Here is a 19,957-nt window from a genome sequence, read left to right on the forward strand (position 1 = left end):
CTCAGTGTACTTTATTATTATTATTTTTAAATCCACAGTTTCCAGAAATTCTCTTCTGAATAATTTACAATACAAAACAATACTATTGCTAGAGTGTATGGTGTAGTTTTAAGTTGATAACCACAATTTTATTGATTGATACGATTTTATATTCAACTCTGTGAAACAAAGTTAAAGGTGAGGCTTGTGCACAGGAATGGGAGAAGGCCTTCTGTACTGGCAATACCTACTTGCCCATCTCTTTCAGTAGTCTGGAAGGAACGAGCTGAGGGGGATGTCTGCTCTGCCTTACAAGGACATCCTTGGCCCTGCACCTGTCATGTGGTTTTTCCAGACAAGGAATGCTATTCCCTGCCAAACGTTAGTCCATTCCCTACATGAACCTTCCGTGGCTAGAAATTTGGGCAAATAGAATAATTTATATTTCCGAAGAATAGATTATCTGAAGATCAGCTTTGAAGACTGTTGAAGATTAACCAAGACTTTTCCAAATTTTCTTGACCCTGGAAATTACTGAATAAATCAAAACAACACAAAACATGTGTTTTTAAAAAAAATGGCGGCTCTCGTATTCTGCAGATACACTGGGGAGTTGAAATTTAATGACTCTATATTGGAGGTTAAGTCCTAAACCAGATAACTTTTGACGGTTCCTTCAATTCTTATAATAATAAAATTCCAGTATGATGTGTCAACAAGATCTCATATTCAACCTGAAGTGTTATTAAAATACTATAGATTTTATAAATGTATAAAAAATGAGAGTGTTGGGTGGCTCAGTCAGTTAAGTGCCTGACTCTTGACTTCAGCTCAAGTCATGATCTCACGGCTGTGAGATCTAGCCCAACGATGGGGTCTGTGCTGGGCATGCGGCCTGCTTAGGATTCTCTCTCTCTCTCTCTCTCTCTCTCTCTCTCTCTCTCTCTCCCTCCCTCCCTCCCTCCCTCTCCCTCTCCCCATTCCCCTGCTTGCACTCTCTCTCTCTCTCAAAAAAAAAAGAATGTTTAAAGTAAGAAAATAAATGTGTTGCTTACTAATGTAAGTGCAATTTTGAGGAGAATTAAAATGATGAATTTTAGTTATATGACATTTTACTGTATGGTTTTACATTGAAAGACAATATTTTATTATAACCTAAATATTGGGCTTATGACTTATATTTTGGTTATAATTTTTAAAAGAATTCTTTTGTAGTCTTTTGTAACAAAAACAAACAGAAGGTCAAAATGTGCCATTGCAGATTTTCTGATTTAGATCTTACCTTTGAAACCTATGGTACATTCAAATGAAACCTTAATAAATACCATTGTGACTTTGTTTTTTTGTATAATTAGATGCTAAAATTATTTTACAATACAATGAGAATATATAAGAAACTAGTAAGGGCATAAGTGCTCTAGATTAGTTGAAAATGTTAAAAAAATTATCTCACTATTTCTTAGAAAAATATGTATATTTTCCCCCATCAACTCTTGTTGCCTGCATTAAACGAACCCAGGGACAAAAGTAAGATGACAGTAATAGCCATAAAACAGTACTTCTCCGTTTTTGTTTTGTTTTTTTTTTTTTTCCTTTCTTCTTGGTAGAATTCCAGTCCTCATACATTTCTCCCAACAGTCCTGGGCATCCCTTGGAAATGTTTAGAACTAGTTCTCCTGACTACCACGGGGAGTATTCCCTTTCCTCTCTCCTGGGCTCACTGTGATGGTGACACTACAGGTGGCAAAAATGTCATACCTATTCATAAAGACACTGGTGTTCAAATCTTGTCATCATAGTTTGGCTGCTCAATGTTGTTGTTGTTCAACGTGGGTAGCTGATGGCTGCATTGTCCTGCTGGTGCCCAAAGCCACCAACAGTGATAATGAGGTTGATCAGTACTCTCAATGACCCATGGAGAGTTTAGTTAATGAAATGCCTTTTTTTAGTTTGTATCCTTCACCATATTCAGGACTCTATGGGGCTGACCTGGATGAAAAGTGTTAGTGAGCACTTTTATCTGATTAGTCTTGGATTTTCTCTGCCCTTGAGATGAATTCTTTTCCCGAAGGCTTCTCACTTCTCAAATAAATAATCCTCTAGAATTCATGTCCCACAAGTTCTGTAGGTACGTCCAGATACACCTAAATCCTAGGATGAAGCTACCTTCTACTCAAGCCTGGAACTCTATTAAAATATATTGTCACATGAAATATGATAGTTCCAATTTGAGAACAAGAATTTTCACACCCAGAACCAGATATAGATATATAGACATATAGATATGTAGATATAGACATATAGATGGGTTTGAGGTTGAGCCATAGATGCAGCTGGCACTAGAGATTCAAATGCCATCACAATTCCATGTTTTTCATTTCTTGTGCATGTTAGTTTATCTCTTCCTCCTGCTGAGATTTTTCTGTGTGGTAGAAAACATGCTTGCTAATAGCTCTTGAGTTTTACAAATGACCCCTTCAGCCCTCTGGACTGTTTAAATTTTATTTCTAAGGATCTCCAGAAAGGATTCTTGTTGGCTCAGCTTGGGAAACCTTAGGACCTGTTATGGGTTGAATTGTGTCCCCATAAAAGATATTGAAGTCCTTATCCCCAGCACCTGTGAATGTGACTTTATTTGGAAATAAGGTCTTTGCAGATAATCTAGTTAAGATGAGGTCATCAGGATGGATTCTAATCCAACAGGACTAGTGTCCTTACAAAAAGGGGAAATTTGGACACAGAGAAAAATGAGCATATAGGGAGAGCACCATATGAACATGAAAGCAGAGATGGAGTGATATATTTATAAACCAAGGAATGACAGAGATTGCCAGCAAACCACCAAAAGGGAGAGGCATGAAACAGATTCTCCCTCACAGCCTCAGGAAGCACCAACCCTGCTGACACCTTTATCTTAAACTTGTAGCCTCCAGAACTATGAGACAATATGTTTCTGTTGTTTAAGCCATCTATTTTGTGAAACTTTGTCACAGCAGCCCTGGCAAGCTAATGCACAACCATTCAATGGTGGCTTGGGGTGGGGTTATGCAGCACCATGGGAATGATGCAGGTGGGTGGAGGTTGATTCTCAGAAACTGGTACTGGGAAGACAGTCGCATAGATTTGTACTGTAGATCCCCCAAAGCAATTTATTATGATTTGGAACTCAATTTGGATCAATAAACTTGAAATTTTTGGCTGTGAAATTTTTTCATTGAATGAATTATTTTTGTTAGGAATTGGGTGGATGATTAGAAATAACCTAAAAAGTAATTAGCAAATAGTTTTATATAATGGTATCTATACCTCATCGTACAAGTCACCATAATTGTCGTGGAAGTAACATATCTGCTTTGTAAGATATCTGTAGCAAAATGGAATTAAAAATTTATTTTTTATTTTTTCGTTTTTTGAGACAGGGAGAGAGAGAGGGGGAGAGAGTTCAAGCTGGGGAAGAGCAGAGAGAAAGAGGGAGAGAGAGAATCCCAAGTAGGCTCTGGACTGTCAGTGCAGAGCCTGACGTGGGGCTCAAACTCATGAACCATGAGATCATGGCCTGAACTGAAACCCATGGTGGGACACTTAACCAACTGAGCCACCCAGGTACCCCTAACATGGAATTTATGTGAGGGAAACTATAATGGTTAAGAGCCTGCTGGAGAAGGATGATGATAAGCAAAATGGCGGATTCCTGTCTTAAAGTGGTAAGTGCTCTGATTCTATAATGCCATTAGTTCTTCTGCAGTTGTTTATTTCTGATTGATTTCGGTAAAGACACAACCTTGTAACTACCGCTACTGTCTACCATTCTCAACCTGTTCATCTTTATAAGCACTAGCATTCACCAGGTTAGACTTCATCAAAAAGTAATTTGCATCAGAGTGAGTAGATGGTCTTTCTGTGCTTATGTTTTCTAATCTGGGAATATGATATCTAAGATTCTGGATCAGGGATTGGGCAACTGCAGCCCTCAGGCCAAATCTAGCCTACCATCTGTTTTTGAAAACACAGTTTTATTGGGTCACAGTACATTCATTCATTTATTTATCATCTATGACTGTTTTCATGCCACAGCAACAGGCCTGGATGGTTGTGACAGAGACCATATAACCCACAAAACCTGACCTATTTGCTACCTGTCTTTTTATAGGAAGAGTTTGTCAGCTGCTAATCTAGATGCCTGTGGGAGGGAGGGAAATATATTTTTTTAATTAAGTCTACCAGGCACAGATTTTTAGTTTTTGGAGTAAAACATAATTCCCACATTACTAAGGACCTGAACTCCACATTTCTGAACTGGAACACATGGTATTAAATGCTTCATTGAACTCAGTTTTTCTTATTTACAGTTGCTTGTAATTAGTAGTTATGTTGCTTTTATAATTACTTTTTTCTATTGCAAATAACTAGTTACAGAACTGAGGAATGGAAGGATTGTCCAAAGGCATCATGTGTTTGGAATGTTTTTGACCTAATGTTCCTTGAAGCCAGGAAGATGCCTGGGCTCACCATGAGGGGCCTCATTTTCTCAGAGGAAATCACCTATGGCACATAGTAGCCAGCTCAGTATACTCTTGCTGCTTAATTGATTCATTGATTGATTTGAAAGAACAGAAATAATGAAAAAAGATACTTCTGTTTGGGAAATAAATTGAGACAAAGCATTTATAATGTGACTTTAGAAAGTTATCTAATGTTTTTGGGCTTCAGTGGCTTTCTCTGTAGAATGAAGATAATAAAAGTACTCATCTCACAGGGTTATGAGGATTAAATGAGATGGTCCATTTACAGTGTCTGACAGACCATGTTGCATATAATTAAGGTGTAGTATATTTAACTCTTGTTATTAGTACTGATCTCTCTTTAGTTTCATATTCTAATTCCCCTGCCGTATTTTAGCTAGACAAAGTATTTTTAAGTCACCCATTTTATTTGTTGATCACTTACTGTATTACTCTGGCTCTTGTAGAGAAATAGAATCAATAGGATATACACACATGTGTATACATGTGCATATACATTTATTATAAGAAACTGGCTTACACAGTTATGGAGCCTAAGTCCCAAGATCAGCAGTGCTTTCTCACTCTGCCTTTTTGTATGGTGATTGGAAGTGAACCACCTAGAGGCTAGGTGGTTGGACAGATAGCTACTTACCAGTCTGGTGAAGTTATCAAAAGTGATGATAAGGATGGTGACAGAGAACCAGTCAGTGAGGCTTGTGCTAAATATTCCCTGCAGTTCTCTTTCTTCCCTGAACGTGCCATGATTTTGTTGTTTCTGAGGCTTGCACGTGCTATTTCTGTTTGGAATACTCTTTCTCCTCTTCTCCTTCTTGGAAAATTCCATACATTCTTCCAGTTAAGATGTGACTTTCTCCTGCAGACCTGTACCAGCTTTCCCCATACAGATTGCTTTTCCTTTGTGATCACATGGCCCTTTGTAACTACTTCTATCATGATACTTAACAAATTGAAGGGAAAGTTTTTGTTTACGTCTGCTTCTTCTTGTAGACTTTTGGTGTCCCAGAAGGCAGAGATTACGTCCTTTGTTCCCACTCGATAAACATTTGTCAAATGAATGCTTTCCTATTAGAATATGAGCAAAGGGCGTTACTGTCTGCCCGGTACATGCCACAACAGCAACAGTGCAGTCCCAATAAATACTGAACATGTTCCATTGACACTTTAAAAAAAAAAAAAAAAGCCAAGATTCACGTGTCCATGGTTGTCAAATACTTGATAGCATCAGCAACCCAGTTAACATCTGATTACAATAAAATATGGATCGTATCTGAGCTTTTCTATCTATAAATGTTTAAACCATGACGGCTGACTAATAGAAGGCAAATGGAAAGTTGAACCAAAGTGAACATTTACAGTTAAACTTTAGGAGAGACTTGGAGGGATTTAGATTCAAAGGTTGGGTTGGTGTTCATTGGAAATATGCTTGGAATTTACTGCAGCTGCTGGAAGTAAGATAGCCTGGAGGTTTGCAGATTGTAGAGCAACAGCTGTTTCGTGGAGTCCTGAAACCAAGGTAACTCTTCCTAGTGGTCAAATTCTCCTTCTGGGGGGGGGGGGGCGCATTTCCTTTTTTTAAGTTTATATGGCAATATCCTAACAAATTCCTTTCAGAGAAAGCTCACCAAAGAACTATTTACGTATCACTTATATCAGAATTCTCAATCTTGCTGTGCGTTAGAATCAATGGTGGAGCTTTTTTTTTTTTTTTTTTTTTTTTTTGAGGCAAAGAAGCCCAGGTTATACCTTTGGAGTTTCTGATTCAGCAAGCATTTTTATAAGGCTTCACAGGTGACTCTGATGCATGGCCAAGGTTGAGGGCCACTGAAATAGAGTCAAATTCTAGCAAAAGATTTCACTATGAGGTATTTCTTCTCCTAAATCCAATACAAACTAAAATCTTTTGTGCTTATGAAATCATTTTGAAACTGCAAGTTAGAAAAGAGTCAAGCTCTTTTGTGGGAAGGTTCCTATTATGTTGTGATTCATCCATTAGAAAGAAACATTTTGTTTTCTATAGTGCTATACGGGTCAAATGTGTTCATTTATATGGACAGTTGCCTGAGTTTCTGTTCTTGAACTTCATGACTAAGCTGTGAGTGGATAATGGCCCTGTATTGAGGTAAATGTTGGAGAACAACAAGTCTACTGAGGTAGAGAGGCAAAATACAGTGTCTGACACTCATAGATGGAAAAAATCATACCCAATTTGTAAATAATAGGGAAAATATTAAAATTTCAGATTAAAACGTTTTATCACTTATTTTGATCTATTTTTTAACCTCAGGAAGTACTCCTAATGTTATCACAGAATATGAGATAATTTTTAGATTCTGTGTCAACACATAATAGATTAAAAACAATGCGATGTCACTGAATGTACCTTTCTTTTACATCCTTTTAGCATATATTTATCCAGCTTATATCATTTTACCTTAAAATTAATCCTATTTTCTACATATGCTTTTGGTCTTTAAACACAGTGATGTCCTTTTCTGTCTTATACCTTTTCCTCCTTTTCTCTTTTATAAGGACACTTTATGGCAGGGTCCTTTCCCTGTTTTCATAATGTGTTTATGGAAGAACTATACTCTTCCAAATACAAAAAAGAAAAGAAAACAAAACAAAACAAAAAACCCCGCAGAAGACTGAGGTTTGAATCCACACTCTGCCATCCACACAGTGACCTTACTCAGCCTCTTTGATGTTCCTTTTCCACACCATTAACATCCTTATTGATGGTGATTATAAGAGCTCCCTAGAGCTATGGAAAGGAAGAAAAGTGCAGATGCCCCACAAACATAATGCCTGTGCATATTAGGTCCCTAATATCTATGAGTTTTTTCTGCAAGGAGAAGCCCTTAGAAATATAGTTCCATCCAAAGCACCTGGGTACTTGGTCTTCTTTCTGTTTTTTTTTTTTTTTTCTCTCATTTTTTTTTTTTTTTTTTAGAAGTTTAAAGTTTACTCCTCATCAGGGAAATACAAATCAAAACCACACTGAGATATCATCTCACGCCAGTCAGAGTGGCTAAAATGAACAAATCAGGAGACTATAGATGCTGGAGAGGATGTGGAGAAACGGGAACCCTCTTGCACTGTTGGTGGGAATGCAAACTGGTGCAGCCACTCTGGAAGACAGTGTGGTGGTTCCTGAAAAAATTAAAAGAGATCTACCCTATGACCCAGCAATAGCGCTGCTAGGAATTTACCCAAGGGATACAGAAGTACTGATGCATAGGGGTACTCGTACCCCAATGTTTATAGCAGTACTTTCAACAATAGCCAACACTATGGAAAGAGCCTAAATGTCCATCAACTGATGAATGCATAAAGAAATTGTGGTTTATACACACAATGGAATACTACGTGGCAATGAGAAGGAATAAAATATGGCCTTTTGTAGCAACGTGGATGGAACTGGAGAGTGTTATGCTAAGTGAAATAAGTCATACAGAGAAAGACAGATACCATATGTTTTCACTCTTATGTGGATCCTGAGAAACTTAACAGAAGACCATGGGGGAGGGGAAGGAAAAGAAAAAAAGTTTTAATCTTTTTTTTTTTTTTCAACGTTTATTTATTTTTGGGACAGAGAGAGACAGAGCATGAACGGGGGAGGGGCAGAGAGAGAGGGAGACACAGAATCGGAAACAGGCTCCAGGCTCTGAGCCATCAGCCCAGAGCCCGACGCGGGGCTCGAACTCACGGACCGCGAGATCGTGACCTGGCTGAAGTCGGACGCTTAACCGACTGCGCCACCCAGGCGCCCCTAATCTTTTTTTTTAACCGCAGGAAGTACTCCTAATGTTATCACAGAATATGAGATAATTTTTAGATTCTGTGTCAACACATAATAGATTAAAAACAATGCGATGTCACTGAATGTACCTTTCTTTTACAGAGGGAGGGAGGCAAACCATAAGAGAGTCTTAAAAACTGAGAATAAACTGAGGGTTGATGGGGGGTGGGAGGGAGGGGAAAGTGGGTGATGGGCATTGAGGAGGGCACCTGTTGGGATGAGCACTGGGTATTGTATGGAAACCAATTTAACAATAAATTTCATATTAAAAAAATAAATTAATTAATAAAAAAGAAGTTTAAAGTTTATTAACGAGAGAGAGAGAGAAAGAGAAAGAGTGCATGCGCAGGCATGCATACCCAAGCAGGGGAGGGGCAGAGAGAGAGGGAGAGAGAGAATCTCAAGCAGTCTCAGTGCCACAAGCATGGAGGCGGGGGCAGGGTTCTGTCTCATGAACCTAGAGATCATGACCTGAGCCGAAACCAAGAGTTGGATGCCTAACCAACTGAGCCACCCAGGCACCCTGGTCTTGTCCCTATGTTCTTAAAACCATTGTCATTTGTAAATGTTAAAACTTTCAAAATGTGCCTCAGAGTTGTCTCTTAAGGATATAGCAGTATGTTATACTATATAGTATAGTATGATGTTTTATAAAAGATTCAAACTAATCATGGTCAATCCTTCCTCCCTCTTCAATTTAAAGAAACTATCTTGAAAACAGGATATAGCTTGTTTTCAGTAAAAGGGAAGCCATTTTACAGACGTTATCAATGCATTCACCTTTACTCCCAAATACACTGAAACATAGCTTTACAAATTAGCTTTCCTATTTAGTCAACGGCACCATCATCCTACAGATAACTGTCATCACTGGGTTCAACCTTTGTCCTTTTTTTTTTTTTTTACATTTAGCACATACTGATCACTATGTACTGAATTGTCTTTGGTTTCTTTATCAATGACTCAGTGTTATCTCTAATGTAAAGTTTTACCATTTAGCCTACCTTATTTTGATGAGTCTTCTAATTCATCTGACATCGTGCTGCTGGATTATCTTTTCCTTTACTCCAACTTTGTGTGATTTGCTGGATCTGGATCAAATGTCTTGCCTGACATAAAGCTCTCTAAAACCTTTTAATCTGTTCTGCTTCATCTTCCACTACTACCTGTTACTCTCTAATACACACCTCCCTCCCCCATGGCATGCCAGTCTGGTCAGTATCTCCTACCCACGAGGGGATGCATAATGCTGTGATTTCATCTGTGCTGGCCACACATGGAATCCAGGCTTTTCCTTGTCTACCTCTACACATTTTAGGAACACATGAAGAATTAGAAGCCATGAAATTCCAAGTCTAAGGAAAGTTTTCCTTTCCCACCAAAAGAAGCCACAAGATTTTTCTTACTTACCAACTTGATGAATGTCTGTTGTCTTTTCTCTTCATTTGGGCAACTGTGTTGTATTTACTGTCTGTCTTGTTTCAAGAGGTTTTAAGGCAGCATTTCTGTGAATATTTTTGCCACAGCCATGAACCTAAGGCCAGTTAAGAGCAGAAAGCATGTTATTTTTTTGAGTCAAGAGACCAAAGCTCTGCAACTTACTAACTGTGAGCCTAGGCATATTATTTTAATTGTTCTTTACTTGGTTTTTGGCTTTGATTTTTAATCTCTAAAACAAGGCAAATAATATCGACAGTGTTCAAACTAGCACACAGGATTACTATGTAGGACAAACGAAACTTTTTCACTGAAAATGCTTCGTAAACGGTGATAACTATACACACCTGAAATATCTTAGTTTTTATTTATTTGTATTGACCAAAGTACCAGCACAGTGGCAACCACTGAGTGAGGCTTACTATAAACAAAAAATTGGATTAAATTAATATTGTATCTTTGATACACTAACAAACACACATGCAATTATAGTATACTATCCTCAGTATAGGATTTATTTTATTGGAAGGATCCAAAGGAGTGAATATTAGACACCATTAAAAATTCACTGAAGCATTTATAACAATATGGTATACTCTCACTCGTCTTGTGTTGTGAAGTAGGCGTTTCGTTTCCTACTGTTCTAATATCGTGGTTGGTCGTTTGGGCTGGTAGTGGGCAATCTGAATCCCTCTGTGCAGCAAGTGGAGGAGTGAAGGGATAAATGGATTTCTCTTTACTCCGATGATTTAGTGACTTTCGTGACCCTTTCCTGTGCATAATATAATTCTTTGCATAAAGATTAATGGCAAACTAACAAAATTTGTTATGTTTGCCACTAGTATGTGCAGAGAGTCAGAGGCAGATTAAATCCTGGGTAGAGTTCTCAATGGAATCTCAGCCTTTGATCATGCCATCAACACTTTAATTTTAAAAATGTGACAAGATGATTAGAGTGTTTTAAGATCTTAGTACTAGGCACAATACAGAGTTGAAAGCTGCCATGAAATCTGTTACTTAGGCAGAATACTGTCCTCTGAGGCACTAACTGACAAAGAAGTAGAACGTTAAATACAGAAGTTGAAAGTCGAATCAGGAAGAATAAAGGATATTTGGAATGCTGTCGAACATACTGTGGACTTTATTAGACACCAGATCTTGACCCAAATTAAGAACTAGTGAATATTTAAGGCCTAGATTTAATAGAGGTCCCATTTATAACTCCAAGTAGTTTTATAATTATTTCTCCTCACCTATTTAATGTTAAATACAAATGAACAGTGATGTTTCAAAATTCCATTAGTGTGCCTGAGTTAAAGAGCTTTTTTTTTTTTTTCTAACTAAATAGACATTCTGGGAGAATAGTGAATCAACATGAAACAACTGTTATATCTAAAATATGGTGGACCCAAATGATGCTATAAAGCTGTCAAGAACAACATAATATAAAATACAATCAGAGCTGACTTTCAGCACAATTTTAAAGCAGAATCTGTGTGCTTTGTTCCTGTTGATTCAACCCTCCCTAGATTCTTAGAGCCCTTTGTTCCCCAGTGATGCTCTCCTGAAGCACTTCTCCATCTCCCTTGCCCAACAGTCAGACTTGCTCATTGTCTCCATTTCCCGGTGGGCCCACTGAATGATTAGTTACCAGTTTTTGAGACTCTACGATGGGCTACTGAATTAGTGTATTACTACCACTCTTCCTCTCTGTATTTCATTTGCTTTTCAGTAGAATTTCTTTACTGCATGATAAAAAGAAAATAATAATAGCTAACTTAATGGCATTTACTACATGGCAAGCATTATTCTAAACACTTTACACATATCAGTGCATTTAATACTTACACCAACTCTCTGAGTTATATACTATCATTATATTTATTTTATAAATGAACCGAAGCTTAGAGATGTCAAGTAGGTCATAAACTGAGAAGTGGTTTTGAAATCAGACAGTTTAACTCCACAGTCCTTACTGTGAACCACCAAACTATCCTGCCTAAACATGGGGGTGGGGACATATTCAGAGAATTATTGGAGACACCCGTGTACTGGAGTCAGAAATTTTAATTCTGTGTCTGCCCCTTACTGGATATGTGGCTCTCCAAAATTAATTTTCTAAGCTGTAGGGGAGTGACAATAATTCTTACATCAAAAGTTTATAATAGAATTAAATAAATTAATGCATATAAACACCTACTACCAAACTATTAAGCCTTCTTCACATGTTTGAATGTACAGCTGGTTGGAAATGGGAGCTACGTTTTTGTGCAAAGGGATTTTACACAACCACTCAGCTGCCCTTCTCAGTCAGTATATAGTGTAGGCACATGTGCGGTACTTACAACAGCAGCATCAGCTGGGTCAGCCCAGTGCTCATCAGTCAGAACTGGGAGAGGGTCAGGCGATATGAATCCAAGAGGTAAAGGTGATTGTCAACCTACTGACCAGAGGTTACCCTAATTATAATGTCACAAGACCCTGATATTGACATGCATTTGCTGGTAGCCAGCTTTCAGAAGGAGATGATAAAGTTACCAAGCAGAGGTGTATAAAAGGAGGCTCTGTCCTAAAACCCAAGCATATATGATATACTTATTTTCTGTGTAACTATACCATTTATACTTTATATAAAATATGGAAACCACTGCAAGTGTTTTACGATGTCTTTACCTTTGACATATCAGGTAGAAAGTTAATGATAATTTTTTATACTTTCTCCATATGTTCTTCAAAATACAAAATTTGAGATTTGTTTCATCTTTGTGTGGGTAATTCTTTTTTAATTTTATATTTACTATATTTTGATGTTAATTTAATAATTATCTTAATTTTATATTTACTATATTTATATATACTCCATTCATTTTTCCTTCGAATTCTGTAAACATCAGGAAAGATGTTACATGTAACACACTGTCACATGCAAGGAACAATGTTGAGAAATCCACAGTAGCCAATGAGGTCATGAAGACTTCATTAAATTTTTTTTTTTTTTTTTTTTTTTTTTAGAGAGAGAGAAGGCACACACCAGCTGGGGAGAAGGGCAGAAGGAGAGAGAATTTTAAGTAGGCTCCATGTTGAGCACGGGGCTGGATTCCATGGCCCTGGGATCATGACCTGAGCTGAAATCAAGAGTAAAGAGTTGGACGCTCAAAAGCCTGAGCCACCCAGGAGCCCGGAAGACTGCATTTACATTTAGAGAAAACAGTTACTTCCCGACTATTGATTGTTGAACTAATAATAGTTAAAATGTTTGTCTTTCAAAACCAAACTCTAATAGACAAAACGAGTCTTGTTATTTTAAAGGTTATTTGGAAAGAGTTAGCACTGAGAACATTTTGCACCTGATACATGTCATTAATAGTTTACATTAGCTTCCCATATAAGGGAAGATACTATCCTACTTTATAAATAGGTCTTGTGGGAAAATTGCTTCTTCCTTGAGGTTAAACAATCTGACATACATTTTTAATGTAGGGATAGTGTAAGGCAATGTGAAAGCTAACCCATGTTAGATTGTAACAATGCCAAACCCCCCAAATAACAAAGACTTCATCACTCACGGTGTTTTAAATTTGGTCTCCATAGTTTAGGGAATATATAAGGAAGCTAGAAAATATACTAAAAAGATTGAATGATATTTCTCATGAGTTAAAAAACAGACGTTAAGTGGGATAAAATGTCATATGGGAAGAATGTTTAGGTATAAATAAATTCTAAAAAGTTAAACATACGAAAATTATAAGAAGCAGGTGACAATGATTCCACCTCCTTTCCTAATTCAGTAAGAATGGAAAAGGAAGTGGTTTGAAATTGCAGTGGAAGAGATTTGGGTTAGATACAAAAAAGAACTTCCTCACTGTGAGGATTGCTGATCACTGAATAAAGGATATATCACAATCTTAAAGAGCTTCTTGGAGACCTTTAAGAATGGGATGTAAACTTTTTCCCAAGGGATGGCTTAAAGGCAGTCCCACTCAATCATACTGACGTTGATAAGACTGTATTCTTAAATCCTTTTTAGATTCATCAGTGAAAGTTGGTCTTTGTGTATGTGTGTGTGAGTGCGTAAATGCAATGCATGCAGGTACTTGTGTTTAAAAGTGAATAGATGAACTCATGATCACAACATAAAGCAATAGATTCCATAGTCTAGTGACAAAGCTAGGTGGCACAGAAAAACTTAGATACCTTGTGAAGATGTAGCGTGATGAACAAAAGTCAGAAATCCTCCGTTTATGGAAATTAAGTACTGACTTTGAGGGTTTTTTTTTTTAATGTTTATTTATTGATTTTGAGGTGGGGGAGGGGCAGAGAGAGAGGGAGAGAGAGAATCCCAAGCAGGCTCTGCACTGTCAGCATGGAGCCCCACTCAGGGCTTGAGCCCATGAACCATGAGATCATGACCTGAACTGAAACCAAGAGTGGGATGTTTAACCGACTGAGCCACCCAGGTGTCCCTTAACTTAGAGGTTTTTTTTTAAATGAAGCGGGGTATTGATAGGAACCATCTGTTTTTATGAAAATCAGAAAAAAAGTTCCATATAAATCTCCCCTTTGTGTTCTTCCTTGAAAATTTTATTTAAAAAACTGCAAATTTGTAAATAGAAAATTAGAATAATAATTCTTAAAATAAAAAGCCAGAGTGCCAAATATATCAGTTAGAACTCAGCTCTTCCATTTCCCTTGTATCCAGATAAGGAAATGAGAGCTTAAGAAAGCTGAGTGGATTATTCATGCTCACTTGCTGGTGGCAAAGCCAGGGAAAGAGCCTCGGTGACTACTGTGGCACACAGCCTGGATGGACCCCACCACCCCACTCTTAGGGTCTCAATCTGTCTCTCTATGGTGGGAATATTGGTTGCTGAGACAAACAGCCAGTGTCTTCTCCAGGAATTCCTTCTTTCTCGGGCATCGTCCCCTGCCAAAGGGAGCTGCCTTGCCTAAGTCTGTGACTCCTCCCTAGGGACAGCTTGCATTCAGTGACTGACTGATGTTGGGGCCCGGGGGAATTCAAAAGACCAGCCTCTCTGCCTCAATTCAGGACAACTCTTCAGGGACATTCTAACTCCAGTGCCCCGCCCCTGCCCCAGGGATCAGCTGAAGCTTTTGTTACAACTGCCAATCTCAGTTCAGTTTCTCTATTTGTCCATTTCTGGTTCCTCTACCTTACTTATGAAAGACAAAGAAACTTCCCAGAATGCCTCTGTTCCTTTCTGTGCTATCGCTACTGTGGAAGAAGATAGGAGAGGGAAGTAATTAGCCAAGGGGTTAAATTTGGAAGTGAAGTAGAGGGATATGTAGGGAAGGCAAAAAGAGGAAGTGAAATCAAACTACTTCCCTTTTCCTCCTTCACCATAATCTCTATTTACACACAGACTAAGAGCAGGTGGACCTAAACTTCTGATTGGAAGGTGGTCTTTTCGCTTTTCCAAAGGAGACATCCAGATGGCTAACAGACACATGAAAAGATGCTCAACATCACTCAACATCAGGGAAACGCAAATCAAAGCTACAGTGAGATACCACCTCACATCTGTCAGGACGGCTAAAATTAACAACACAAGAAACAACAGGTGTTGGTGAGGATGCAGAAAAAGGGAAACTCTTGCACTGTTGGTGGGAATGCAATCTGGTACAGCCACTCTGAAGAACAGTGTGGAGGTTCCTCAAAAAGTTAAAAATAGAACTATCCTATGACCCAGCAATTGCACTACTAGGTATTTACACAAAGGATACAAAAATACAGATTTGAAGGGGGTACATGCAACCCAATGTTTATAGCAGTGGAGCCAGCCCAAACGTCCATCGACTGATGAATGGACAAAGAAGATGTGGAACATATCTACAATGAAATATCACGAAGTCATCAAAAAGAATGAAGTCTTGCCATTTGCAACAACACGGATGGAGCTAGAGTGTATTACGCTAAGCAAAATAAGTCAGAGAAAGACAAATACCATATGATTTCACTCATATGTGGAATTTAAGAAACAAAACAAATGAACATATGTGAGGGGGGAAAAAGAGAGAGGGGAAACAAACCATGAGGGATTTTTAAAGACAGAGAACAAACTGAGGGTTGATGGAGGGAGGTGAGTGGGAGATGGGCTACATGGGCGATGGGCATTAAGTAGGGCACTTGTGATGAGCACTAAGTGTTGTATGTAAGTGAGGAATCACTGAATTATACTCCTGAAACTAATATTGCACTGTATGTTAACTCACTAGAATTTAAATAAAAATTTGAAGAAGTAAAAAAAATTCTCAAAAAAAAGGAGGACTCTTTTTCTCTATCCCTCCTTCCAATTTATGTAGACTATTGGGTAATGTGAGCGTCTTTGATAGTTACCTTCGAATTGCAAAGTGAGGAGTTGAACTTTCTGGCCCTAATATGGTGATGAACTCAGCTTTTGTTCTGATTTACTCCTACTTTTGCAAAGATCCTTCGAACATATCCTCTGTACTCATAGTCACCAGCCAGCAATACCCAGTGCACCTGAACTTCAGGATTCCTTTACATCCCAAACACTGACTGTCTGGGATATGATAGCAGCCGTGCTAGTGTCTAGGAAGGTAGCCACTAGTCACGTGTGGCTACTTAAATTGAATTCCAATTAGATTTGTGAATTAAGTTGTAAGATGAAATTAAAATGAAAAAAATCACTTTCTCAGTTGCACCGGCCAGACTTTCCAGTTCAGATAAAGACCATTTCTTTCACTGTAGGAAGTTTCTATAGGATAATGCTGTTAAATCTGGTCTTTGGAGTCTGGTCCTGGCTATATTTTTCCCTATGTGGACAGAACTGATTCAGAGTGATGCATCTGGAATGAAGGTCAAGATCAAGCCAGGTTTTAGGCTATACCAACTTCCTAAATAATTCGGCTTCCATGATCAGTTAGAAAGTCCGGAGTCTTTTACTGCCCTCAAAATGACCTTTGTCCCTTTTCTTTCCATTTCCACTGCTACCTTTCTTTTTATTATTATTTTTTAATGTTTTATGATTTATTTTTGAGAGAGAGAGAGAGAGCACGAGCAAGGGAGGTGCAGAGAGAGAGGAAGACACAGGATCTAAAGCAGGCTCTGCCCTGAGAGTGCAGAGCCCAATGCGGGGGCTCGAACTCATGAATCGTGAGATCATGACAAGACGAAATCAAGCGTCGGACATTTAACCAACTGAGCCGCCCAGGCGTGTCACACTGCTACCATTCTTAATCGTCATGATGATCACACCAGTTAAAAGTTACTGAGTGTTTCCTATGTGCCAGATGCTACGTGATTCCTATATACCACATCACTTAATTCTCATGACAATTCCATGGTGTGGATTATCATCCCCATTTTACAGATGAGAAAATGGAGTCTTAGAGTACTCTAGTGTCTTGCCCAAAGGCAAACATTTGGTAAGTGGCAGAGCCAGGATTTAAACCAACATTTGTCTGCTCTCAGAGTTCATCAACTGTAAGATTACATGCCTTCATTATCACATTATCACAGACTTAGATGGGAAGCACCTGGCTATTTACCTGTCCTTATAGCTCAGACTAGGTACTATTGTCAGACTAATTTTTCTTTTTTTCTTTTAAAATTAAAAAAAAAAAAGTTTATTTATTTTGGATAGAGGCAGAGTGCGAGGGAGGGGCACAGAAAGAGGGAGACACAGAATCTGAAGCAGGCTCCAGGCTCTGAGCTGTCGGCACAGCTTAACCAACTGAGCCACCCTGGCGCCCCCAGACTAATTTTTCTTAAATCTCACTTTTCTCCTCAAAACCTCAAAATCTTGAAGTCTCTTTTTCTGCATCTACTCCTCTGTCTTGTCCTTTTAAAAAATGAATTTTACTGATTTTATTTTGTAATTTATAAATGTGTATGTATAATTTATCTCAAAACGCATTAAGCTGATGACTTTTGCTTCTCAGGATTTTTTTGATAAAAACATTTTATTATTATTTTACAAAATTTTTTTTTAACATTTATTTATTTTTGAGAGACAGAGAGACAGAGTGTGAGCAAGGGAGGGGCAGGGAGAGAGGGAAACACAGAATTGGAAGAAGCTCCAGGCTCTGAGCTGTCAACACAGAGCCTGATGTGGGGTTCGAACCACAAACCGTGAGATCATGACCTGAACCAAAGTTGGACACTCAACCGATTGAGCCACCCAAGGTGCCCCAAACATTCATTTTATTATTACTCTTGTATACATGTGATTGTGGCCAGGCTTTTAAGAGCCCTTTATGATTTCTACATACAACTGACCTGAACTTATTGTCCATGTTTCTTTAATGAGCATCTCTGCTTCTAATCAGAAGAGTCTCCTTATATTTCAGGAGTATGATTATTCTCAAAGTACAGTGTGAGCCCCACAATTTGTCATTTAATTACATATTCCCGTGAATTGCTTACTGACTTACATTTTGTATTTTTTAATGGGCTTAATAAACACTCGTTGACTGAAATCACACTAAAATAAATCTAAATCATGCTTTTAAATTCCACAAACAAAAAAAAAATGGCTAGAGATAGTATTTTCTAGGAAATACAAAGTGACCAATACCGTCTTAAATGAATATTAAACATTTTGGTTTCAAATTTCTTTTTTTTTTTTAATTTTTTTTTTTTCAACGTTTATTTATTTTTGGGACAGAGAGAGACAGAGCATGAACGGGGGAGGGGCAGAGAGAGAGGGAGACACAGAATCGGAAACAGGCTCCAGGCTCTGAGCTATCAGCCCAGAGCCTGATGCGGGGCTCGAACTCACGGACCGCGAGATCGTGACCTGGCTGAAGTCGGACGCTTAACCGACTGCGCCACCCAGGCGCCCCAATTTTGGTTTCAAATTTCTAAGTACATCTTCTGAGAAAATTGTTATGAGATAACCTACATGTACCATGATGTAAACTTTCTTTAGCATTCAACCAATCAGGAAACGTTTTCTTTACAGTTGTAGATGGAAGTGTCCAATTGCTGGCAAATAATACTTTCAATGTGGTATAAACCTTGGAAGGAATTACAACAAAATGAGTAGGAATGCATCTAAACTTTGGCTTCTCCATGAAGCTTTGGAAAAGTGCATTAATTCCTCAAGAATGCCAGCTTTAAGTACAATTAATGGAAGTGTGGATTTCCATGTCGGTGAGGAAGGGAGAGAAAATGGAAGATGGTAAATGCTGAGCTACCTTTCAGAAACAAGATAGTCTACTGGAGGAACGCTGACTTGGGTTTGGAGTACACTTTTGCTATTTGAGTCCATTCTTTGTTACTTACTATGTGTCCTTGCAAATCTCTTGTCCAATTCTTTGACCTTCATTCTTCTCCTTTTTAAAAAAAAGTTTCAAAGTAATTTCTACACCCAGCAGGGGCTTGAACTCATGACCCGAGATCAAGAGTCAGATGCTCCACCAACTGAGCCAGCTTTGCGCCCGCATCCTCATTCTTCTCATCTGTAAAATGTGAGTAGTAATCATTGTGGAGAGAAAATTAATAACCAACCCCCTCCCCCACCTCCCGCTCCCAAAGATGTCCATATCCTAATCCCTGGAACCTGTATATAAGTTACGTTATATGATAAAAAGGGCTTTGCAGATGTGATTAAACATATGCTCCTTGAGATGGGGGAGATTATCCTGGGTTATTCAAATGGGCCCAATCGAATCACATAAGCCCTTAAAGCAGAAAACTTTTCCTGTCTGAAATCAGAAAAATGACAGATAAGGCAGGAGTAAATGTGAGAAGGACTCCCCTTAATGTTGCTGGCTTTGATGGAGGGAAGAGGCATGAGCCAAGGACCGGGGAAGCCTGTAGAAGCTGAAATGGCTCTCAGAGGGCAGCCAGCAAGGAAATGGGGGCCCGAGTCCTGCAGCTGCAAGAACTAAATTCTGCCAACAACCCAAATGAGGAGGGAAACCGAGTCTACCTGAGAGCCCCCAGAAAGAAACACAGCCCTGCTGACACCTTGATTTAGCCTGATGAAACTCTTGTAGGATTTCCTCCTTACAGAACAGTGAGATAGTAAACTTGAGTTAATTCACTAAATTTGTGGCAATTTGTTATTTAGCATTAGAAAAGTAATACAACAATAATACAATTCCAGATACCCTACAGGGTTGTTGTGTGATCACGTGTATAAAAATGCATTGTACATTGTAAAGCAGCATTCCCAGGCTGATAATCATTGGTGTTTTCAGCATCATCAGGCTCTATCCCGATTTCAAA

The 19,957-nt window shown here is 38.5% G+C and overlaps 1 long non-coding RNA gene across 1 annotated transcript; it reads right to left on the reverse strand.

Moving 5' to 3' along the window:
- Window positions 1-5,142: 5,142 nt before the first annotated feature.
- On the reverse strand, window positions 5,143-19,060 carry LOC116738167. The gene is made up of 3 exons (XR_004343822.1): window positions 19,010-19,060; window positions 9,715-9,838; window positions 5,143-5,567 (listed from the first exon to the last, which is right to left on the reverse strand). It is a non-coding gene; the product is annotated as an uncharacterized LOC116738167 (long non-coding RNA).
- Window positions 19,061-19,957: the final 897 nt, after the last annotated feature.

This window comes from Lynx canadensis, chromosome B4 (assembly GCF_007474595.2).
Source record: "Lynx canadensis isolate LIC74 chromosome B4, mLynCan4.pri.v2, whole genome shotgun sequence".
Taxonomy (NCBI): Eukaryota; Metazoa; Chordata; class Mammalia; order Carnivora; family Felidae; genus Lynx; species Lynx canadensis.